At 39.3% G+C, this 9,181-nt stretch overlaps 1 protein-coding gene across 1 annotated transcript in view; it reads left to right on the top strand.

The window, feature by feature from the left end:
- The first annotated feature begins 16 nt into the window (after positions 1–16).
- HEATR5A (HEAT repeat containing 5A) overlaps positions 17–9,181 on the top strand; it is an 81,260-nt gene continuing 72,095 nt past the window's right edge. The window contains exon 1 of the mRNA XM_067296701.1: positions 17–138. The gene's annotated coding sequence lies outside the window, so the exon portion shown is untranslated. The remainder of the gene's footprint in view (positions 139–9,181) is intronic.

The following is a 9,181-nucleotide window of genomic DNA, read 5'->3' as shown; positions in this document are numbered from 1 at the left end:
GGCTGCAGCGGCGGCAGCTCGGCCGCAGGTCCCCGTCGCCTTGCCCTGCCCCGGAGGAAGGCGGACGGAGCCGTGCCCCAGCCGCGCCGCGCCCTGCGGAGCGCTGCGGCGGCTTGCGGCGGGCACCGCGCCGGCCAGGTACCGCGGGCCGGCGGGAGGAGGCGGAGAGCGCCTGTCCTGCCCCGCCAGCAGCCGGGGCAGGCGGGCACGGGGCGGGTGCCAGAGCTCTCCTCGCTGGGGCGAGAGGAGGGGGGCGCTGCTGGGGGCGGCGGCCTTTCTTTTCTCTCTTCACCGCCGTCTCCCGTCGGTGGGCGCTGGGCGCCCAGGGGGAACGGGCAGCTCCCTGCTACCACCCCAGGCTAGGGAGGGGGCGAGAGGGCTCCGCACCCGCGCCTTCCTCCCGCCGGGCGAACGGGAGCCCTCGGCAGCCCCCTCCGGGGGGGCCGCGAAGGCCCCGAGGGGGGCACGGAGCTGCCGAGGGGCGGCGGTGACCCTAGAAAAGTAGGGTGCCAGGCTGCCCCCGCGGAGCGGGAGAGCATGCCGGGGCTTGGCGAGGGGTTGTCGCCAAGGCTGAGGGAGGGGACGAGGGGCCTCCCGGGTGCCCTGGCCGCCGCCTCACGGCCCCTGGCGGTAGGGCGGCGGCAGCGGCCCGAGCGCCGCCCGGGCAGAAGTGCCGAGGCGAGCCGGGGACCGCGCGGAGGGGCTGGCGCTGTCCGAGGCCTGCGCATGGGAAGTGCTCTATCGCCGCTAGAGCCGTAGGTGTTTATCGGTGAAAGAGCAGGGGGGCTTCCCCGCTGCTCGGCTGGTCGAGCCGCCTGAGGGGAGGCTGCTGGGGGGCCGGGCCGGGCCTCGTCCCGCCCGCTCGTCTCCTGGCTCTTCCGAGGCAGTTTTTACTCAGTGAAGGAGGAAGAGAAAGGTCCTTTCGCGGAAAGGACGAGGAAAGCGTGTTACACAATTACCCCATAGTTTGTCCGAATGTCGTCGCCCCGGGGGGGGGAACCGTTTCATTTGAATTTCGGCCGAAGTTGAAATGGGATGCGGAATAGGTGAGGCTGGTTATTTGCTTGGGACAGGTTGATAGAGATACGAAGACTGCAGGGAGGGATTTGGCATTCATTTGCAGTGAGTATGCAAAGTTTTGGGGGATGCTTTTATCTTTTAATAAATCTTTTTATTTCAGAATATTTTGGGGGAGAAGGTAGCAGTATTGGAAATTCTAGTGTAAAAAGTGTTTTTTGTAGGCATTACATTTTGAATTCTTAGCCGTCCAGATAGAACAACTAGCAAGGCTAAACAGTACAACTGGTAGAAGCTTTACAGGGGGATTTAAAACCTGACTCTGAAGCTGCATTAGTGCTATTTTTTTTTGAATGAGGGAAAGAGAAACAAACATCTTAAGTTTATTCAGAACAAGAGTAAAGTGTATAGAGATATGTAGGAGGAAGGCAGATAACGTTATAAAGGGAGTTTTTTTGCTGCTATACATGAACTTTGATATTTTTGGAAGTTTGGATTAATTATTGTATCTTTGAGTCTGGATTTTGTTTTAATAGAGCTAAATGTTTATAGCTGTGACCATGAATATTTTTCCTGTCTTCACAACTAGTCATGCTGTATTACATGTTTTGGTGTTTTCCTGAATGGTATATTTCATCATGATATGTAATATTCTCACTTAACTCATATATGAAATGACAATCAAGACACCAAAGATGATAGATTACTTCTGGTTATGTATGGAAAGAAGTTTGTTTGTTTTCTGTTTCCTGACAGTTTGACATGATAAAAAGGAGGGTGGGAAGGGAAGCCAGTTTAGTGCTACAGTACTTTCAATATACTGAAAACTTGTGTTTGATTCCTGAACAGAAGATTGTGTTTCTTGTCAGTTAAGTATCTGAGTTATTAACTAGTTCATTAAGTTGTACCCCAACATGTGAAGAGCTTGTTAGTCAGTGCAGGATGATCTTGTATGCAAAAATTCAGAACCTCTTAATTGAGCAGAGGTTAGAAATACCTTCTAACAAAAGTGTTTTTCAGACTGTTTGTGTATTCATTTTTTACCATTATAGTTTTTAGTGTCTTTAAGTAACTGGTACTTAAAAAAAAAAAAAAAGTAGTAGTATGTGTACATCTACATCACAAACCAAAAAAGCATGGAATCTCTGTGTACTTATATTTGCCTTGAGCTGTTTTGGAGTTTTCTATGGGAAGCAGACATCTAAAATATCCACAGAATCGATCATCATGGGAATGTACGTCAGTGATTTATGCCTTGATAGTGCTCTGTGATCTGCCAGACAGGACTTCTGCAGAGTCTGCACCTGTGAGGGATTCTGCTGCTAATTTTCTGTGTTGGTGTATTTCAGTGCAGTTGAAGTATGTGACACTGTAAAGTTAGCCTTGTACTGTGATAGCCATAATGATTTTCAGGAAAAATAAGTGTACTATTCCAGAAGTTTAGGATGTGTTCTGCAAAAATGTATATGTGGTTTAATCTAATGATAAGCTAGGCTGTGTTCAGCATTTTCTTTAATGGAAAATCGATAACTAAAATCAACTTGCACTTTGGATTATTCATATGTGTATATATTACCTGTTACAAGTCAATTTAATGTTTTGTTAAGAGTTGAATTTTGCAAAACGTATATCATTGTGATAAAAAAGTCAGTATATTCTATTTGATATATTGTCTATATTAGACAAACAATATTATCATCATCAAGAAGAAAGCTGTGTTCAGACATATACTGAAATTATTTTTAAGATTTAGGTGGATTTTTTTACTTTTATGTCATGATTTTAATGTGGTTCCCTTGCTATAGCACCATTTTTCAAACCAACAAAGAAATAAAAACAGAGCTTCTATGCATTTTTATGCTGTCTGAAATTAGGTATTGCTTTCTGAGGTTTGGTTAACTAAATTTTTGCAAATTTTTTTAACTCACTTTGTCAGAATCAGACTTGACAGATATGCTACTGTTTTTCTGACTGCTAGAAGCATTTATTAATTTTCAGTTTGCCAGGTTGCCTGTAAATAAATAATGATCCAAGGTCCTTGTAACAGAGCCAAATATATTATTTCACTTAGAATTTCAGAAATGAATCTAACTAATATTCAAGCATTGTGGGTGCTAAGGGCACAGAGAATGCCAGTGCTGCCTGCTGTGGAGTTCAGGAAATGGCTGTTTTTAATTTCTCAATAATTGGACGTAGCTGTTTCTTTGTTTTCTGGAATAGTTCTTGTCATGTAGAGATAAAGATTGAAGTGACAGTAAGAAGCTTGAAAAAAAAGTGAATGTATCAATACTATGAATGGTTGTCTTTCAATATCTGAGTTTTCAAAAATGCGTTGAATACTTTACATGGCTAAAACAGAGATTGTGTTTCCAGGCACGTGTCTCAGGTTTTTTTTTCTCTGATTATGTCAATCTTTGTTCTCAAAACTTTACAGAAATTATTTAGTGTTCCTAGAGGACATTGTCTTGTCATTTCTTTCATACTTCAGCAAATGAATATTGTGTTGTAATTCTTATTGATGTCATCTGCTTTATGTATGAGGGTTGTGGTTGGTCAAATTCTCTGTATGACTATTTTTTAAAAACAGCAACCACCAAACAAGGATTCCTATAGATTTCATTTTAATTTTTATTGTCATTAAGCTTTGTTGCTTTTTCAGATACTGAGTGATTCTTCTGAAATTTGGAACTCAATAATAACATTTAATATGCGTTTTGCTGCATCTGGTTAGGAAAACCAGTAGATTGGAACTGTTTCTAGGGGAATAAACAAGTACTTTGTATGAGCATTATTGTTCAAAAAACACCAAAATACAGCCTTTTGTTTTGCGACATAGATTAAAGTAGCTGAAAAATTAACAAGAATTCTGTCCGAGTGACCCGATCTACATGGAATGTGCTCTGTACATGGATGTGAGGATCCACTTGAATTACATCTTTAACAAATACCTGCATATATGGTGCCAAATATTCATTGATAGATGCATAATTTTGCTGGGGCAACTTGCATTCTTCCAGAACACTGTTAAGTAATCAGCCTGAAATAGAGACATACTGTTTCAACATCTCTGATTTCAGAAGCATGTTTCTATGCAGATATAATGTATAACGTAAGTGCAGGCTGTCCCAGTCTGAAATTGTCATCAAAAATTAGGGAAAATGGATGGTGTTGTATTGATCTGTTAATTTTGTTGCTGTTAGTCAAACACATTGGTAAGATTCTTGATTGTTTTTAGCTGTTTGGAATAAGCATGTGATTCAAGTGCATACGTATCTTTATTTAAACTAGAAGATAGCTTAAGTTGTAGTGGAATTGAATCCCTTCATAATACAGAATATGCATTAAAATATATGAGTACTCAGCTGCAAGGTTTACTTTCTCCTGCATGTTTTTCACATGTTAGTGCACTTAAAATCTGCAATTCAGATTTAAAGTTCTTTTTGATTTAAGTCTTATAATCTTGGACATTCTCCTCCATGGCCTAACGTTCTTTTTCTGTATGTTCTGTTTCGTGTTCTTATAGAGACTTTCTCTCGTAACCTGTTCTCTCAAATGGCTGTTGAACATTACAATTGCATCCTCTCTGTGCTTGACTTCAGGTTTCCCTCTGCTGACTGTAACATAACACTGTAAATTATCCAACATTCTCATGGCAGGATATTAATTTCAGACGAACAGCTATCAAATCAATTTAGTGCCAGGGAGTAGCTTCATTCATATGCTGAGACTGATTATTCATAAATTGAAGCATGTGTCCATGCATTTAAATACTGGGTTCTTGTTTCATAACCACTTCGTAGTCCTCCTCATTAAAGAATTAATCAATTCAATATACCAGTTCTTCTGTTAAAGAAATGGTCGGTGTTCACAGGATTTAATTTCCTCTTTTTTTTTCTCTCTCTCTCTCTTGGGGGTGAAATGCCCTAAATTTGCTCATATATTTTCTTTGAAATAGCATATAAGAAAGCAGTGAAAGGGCATATGAAATTCTCAACTCTTTTCTGTTTAGTGAGAGGACAAGAATGATTAACACTGCTGAACCCACACTGATCACTTTGTACACAGTTTATGTTGGGATGCAGCAGTTACCTTACATTTCTTTGCTCCATAGAGCTATGTGAAGCAGTTAAGGCTTCAGTATATACAGAAAAGGCATAGGTTGGCCTAATGCTGAAGATCCTGCCACATGAAGGATATTGGAATGCTAAGATACTAATGTTTTACACTTTTATTTAACTTTGTTTTCTCCTACTGAAGATTTTGTTACAGACTTTGTGTGTGTGTGTTAATTGAAAATAGTTTCTGGAAGTCAATATGTAAACAAAGACTGCCCTGTCTGGATATGCCCACTTCAATAGTGTTGCCAGTGTTTAAACTTCAAGCTGATCTGAACTGGGATTTTAGTTCTTGGCATTGAAATAATCAGAATTTATTTCTTATCAAATTATTAAGATTCTATCACTGGAATTTATTTAAATTAGCTGCTTTCTATGTGTATTATAAGTCCTGACTAAGTTACAGCTGACAAGAACTCAATCCTTCGTTCCGTGGGCAATCAGATCTCCCTTCTGTAGTTACTGGGAGTTTGTTCCTACACTTTTTGTCTTCTCCACACCTCATTGCCTCCTTATGTTTGCCTACTAGCGTAAAAGATACACTGTAATTATTGGGCTTTGACTTTGGGATATGTTTCATTCATTAATAACTGAATTTGGCTGGTGTTTTAAGTTGGTTGTTGGCCCAGAGAGCAATATGAAACATCATACTCAATTTCTCTTGTCAGAATTAAGCCTGAGGGAGTTGGATAGTTTGTTTTGAAAACATTCTAAATAGGTATGTGTAAGTGCTTAAAATAGGCTTGAGCATTGATTATCTTGTCCTACAGTTAGCTCAGATGCATGGGTAACGATCATCCCATTAAACTTTTAAAGCAGTGCTGCAAGAGTAAAATTGATTAGAACTGTTAATGACCATAACTAAACATGTCAGACTGGAAGACCTTCTCTTAAATATATTGGTTCATTTCTAGATAAGTGATAACAAAACTCACTTCTTACAGGAAAAAAAAAATCCATGAAGTTGCAGTCATTTAAAATATTGCTGCTTTGCAGTGAAGGACAGCTTGAAGCTAATGAATGTGTGGTGTTCTGTTCTTTAGAAATGTGATGAATATGACATTGATTGTACTGTCAGTACAATGAAAGCTGTTATGAAAATACTGGTAAAGAGTAACAGTGATAATTTGTTAGAAGAATAGTGTCCTTTTTACTTCTTTGCTAGATTAGTCTTTGGGACAAAAATGATCCACAGTTTTGTTATATATATGCTTTATATCAAATTTAATACAGAATGATTTTAATACTTGTGAAATTAGAAAAATGTAAGTAAATATTATTATAAGTTATTACAGCACTTTCTTTTCTTCATTATGTAGTAGACATAGAGGACCATTGTGTACTAGATCCCCAATGGAGTGTTGTGCTCAGATAGGTCAGGTTAGTCAGATTTTTGTTCGGAAATCTGTTGCTCTTGTCAGAGAGAAACAAACTGCTGGAACAGAGAGAGAGATACAACCTGGCAGGGGGAGAAAAGAAGTCTGTAAATACCTACTTGATCTGTGTGGTAGGTTCCATTACGGGTGACAATCTTCCTTGAAATGATGAGTCATAATTAAAAACTTTTTTTTTTTTTTTTGAAATGAGAGGTTGGTTAGGAATCTGCTTTAGTGCAGATAATCTTGTTTTTAACATAGAAGCAAAATGTGTTGTAGGGTGGAAGGAAGGGGAGAAAAAATGAAGCTTTAAAAAAGTAAAGCATTAAGTTGGCACTGTTGCTCATAACTATAATTTTCAGTTTATTAATTTCAGATTTGTGTCTTTCACTTTCATGTGAAAGAAAGACAACGGTCAATGGAGTACCTCCTTCAGATTTTAAAGTACTAGGAGGTTAGCACTCTCAGAACAAGCCTGATACACATACTGGATCTGTTTTGAATTTCAGCTTGGTTTTTGGCTCTGTTATAACCTTTTAATGGGTGATCTGTTGATTCTTGTATTTTAAAGCCAGTTGCTATAGGCAGCTATTCAAAAAAGAAAAAGAAAATGACTATAAGGAAGTCCCCTTCTCTCTTTTTGGTGTGGTTTAGCAGATTTTTGAAACTAAATTGCTATTGCCTTTTTAGTGTTTGATTCACCCCATATTCCTTTCAATTTATAGGGTTCAAAGCATTCCTTCTAGCGCTTGTTCTAAGAGTTTTTCTGAGCTCTTTCCTAAATCAGTCTTAAAATTCTGCTTGCCAAATTGACAGTCAGGAAATGAAAAATATTTCATTAATAATGGGTAGGAACAACTTCTGCCTTGGCCAATAAATCTTTGTGACAGTTCTGCAGCATAATATGAATGTAAAATAAACTTAACTCATTGGAAAAAGAGGAATTTTTGATTGAAGTGCTCCTGTAGCACTGATGGGAAAATAAATCTCATAATTACTTCGGCTATCTAAAGACAAAAGCAAAAGGATGTCACATCAAACTAGCTAGAAAATTCATATCTTACATTACTATATATATATGTATTTTTTTTGTATCAGCCAAGTTTGCCTTTTTATTTCTCTTGATGGCATGATATGTGGTTCATTCAGTAAAATTTCACATTTATTCTCCAGATTCCTTTTCTAGATTGAGAAGGATGAAAATAACATGGGGGAGGGGGAAGAAGAGCATCAAGGGACTATCAGATAATTCGACAAGTTTAAACATAGGTTTCACATGAATATGGATGCATCTTTCCTTTTTAGATTGTATTTTCATCAGTTTACTCATGGGTGAGGGGGACCAAGAAACTGCCATACCAGCAACGGCTGGGCTAAGACATCGTCTGCATCATGCTTGCCTAGCCCAGTGCATGGCTATGTCATGCCTCTAATTAGAGCAGAGTTGCATCCATGTCTGGACTGTACATAATTAGGTTTGATATTTCCTTCTGCATTTAGAAATTGCTTAGAACATTTTATATGAATAACAAGGATACAATTAATATTAATCAAACCGAGCTCCTCTCCACATTCTGTGCTTATGTTCTGTTATGCATGTCACTTAAGCACCCTACACTGGTCTCCAATCTGAGTGCAAAACCAGTATACTGTAGTGGAAATTTGTTTCCCTACATTTTCCCCTTTCTTCTTAGAAAGTTGCACACCTGTGCCCCTTTTTAAATTTTTTTTGGAGCTTCATAAATATTCGTGGTGTACAGGCTTACAGCTCAGTAAAAGGAAGGTCAGTAGGTGTTTTGAATAGGGTGGAAAGTATTCTGTTTTGTACATAGCTTCATGGAACCAGTGTTGGCCTTGTTGGCTGACACTGGAAAAATCATGTCTGTGACTGCTGCACTGGCATTCTCATTTTCACAGAACTAAATCTTGAATTATGAGCAATCAACCTTTGTAATTCAGAACTGATACAATCTTTCCTTTGAGAAATGTTAGTATTTCTAGTTATGTTAGCAAGTATTCATTCTAAAGATCATCAACTACACCTTAATGTTTTTCTTTTTTTAATTTAGACTACTCAAATCCTAAAATGTTTTTTGCAAATGCGCGCTTATACAGTAGAAGTATCACACTTAGAAACATGCTACAATAATAACTTCAGTGGAACAATATAAACTTATACCTTTGCTGATTAACAAGAAGCTTCCTATATGTTGAGTGTGATTAATAAGCAGGATAGTTGATAAAATGTAGAATCATCCAGGTTGGAAGGTCCCTTAGGACGTCATCTAGTTCAACCTTTTGCTCAAAAAAGGGTCAACCCTGAGTTTAGACCAGGTTGTTTAGGGCTTTGTCCAGTCCAGTCTTGGAAAAACCCTAGGGATGAAGGTTCCACAACCTCTCTGAGCACCTGTCCAAGTGGTTAATAATACTTATAGTGAAAAACATTTTTCTGCTATCCAGTTGGAACCTTCCCTGTTTCAATTTATGATACTTATTTCTTGTTCTTCTGCTATGCACCACAGTAGAGAACCTGGCTCCATCTTCTTGGCAACCTCCTCTAATGAAGGCTGCTCTCAGGGCCCCCTAAGCCTTCTCTTCACCAGGCTAAACAAGTCCAGCTCATGGACTCTTCTCATGTGCTGGTACACAGGCTGTATGCTCCAGCCCACTGAC

This window comes from Apteryx mantelli, chromosome 4, assembly GCF_036417845.1.
Source record: "Apteryx mantelli isolate bAptMan1 chromosome 4, bAptMan1.hap1, whole genome shotgun sequence".
NCBI lineage: Eukaryota > Metazoa > Chordata > Aves > Apterygiformes > Apterygidae > Apteryx > Apteryx mantelli.
The sequence above is the reverse complement of the archived record's forward strand: the minus strand, read 5'-3'. Positions and strand labels throughout refer to the sequence as shown.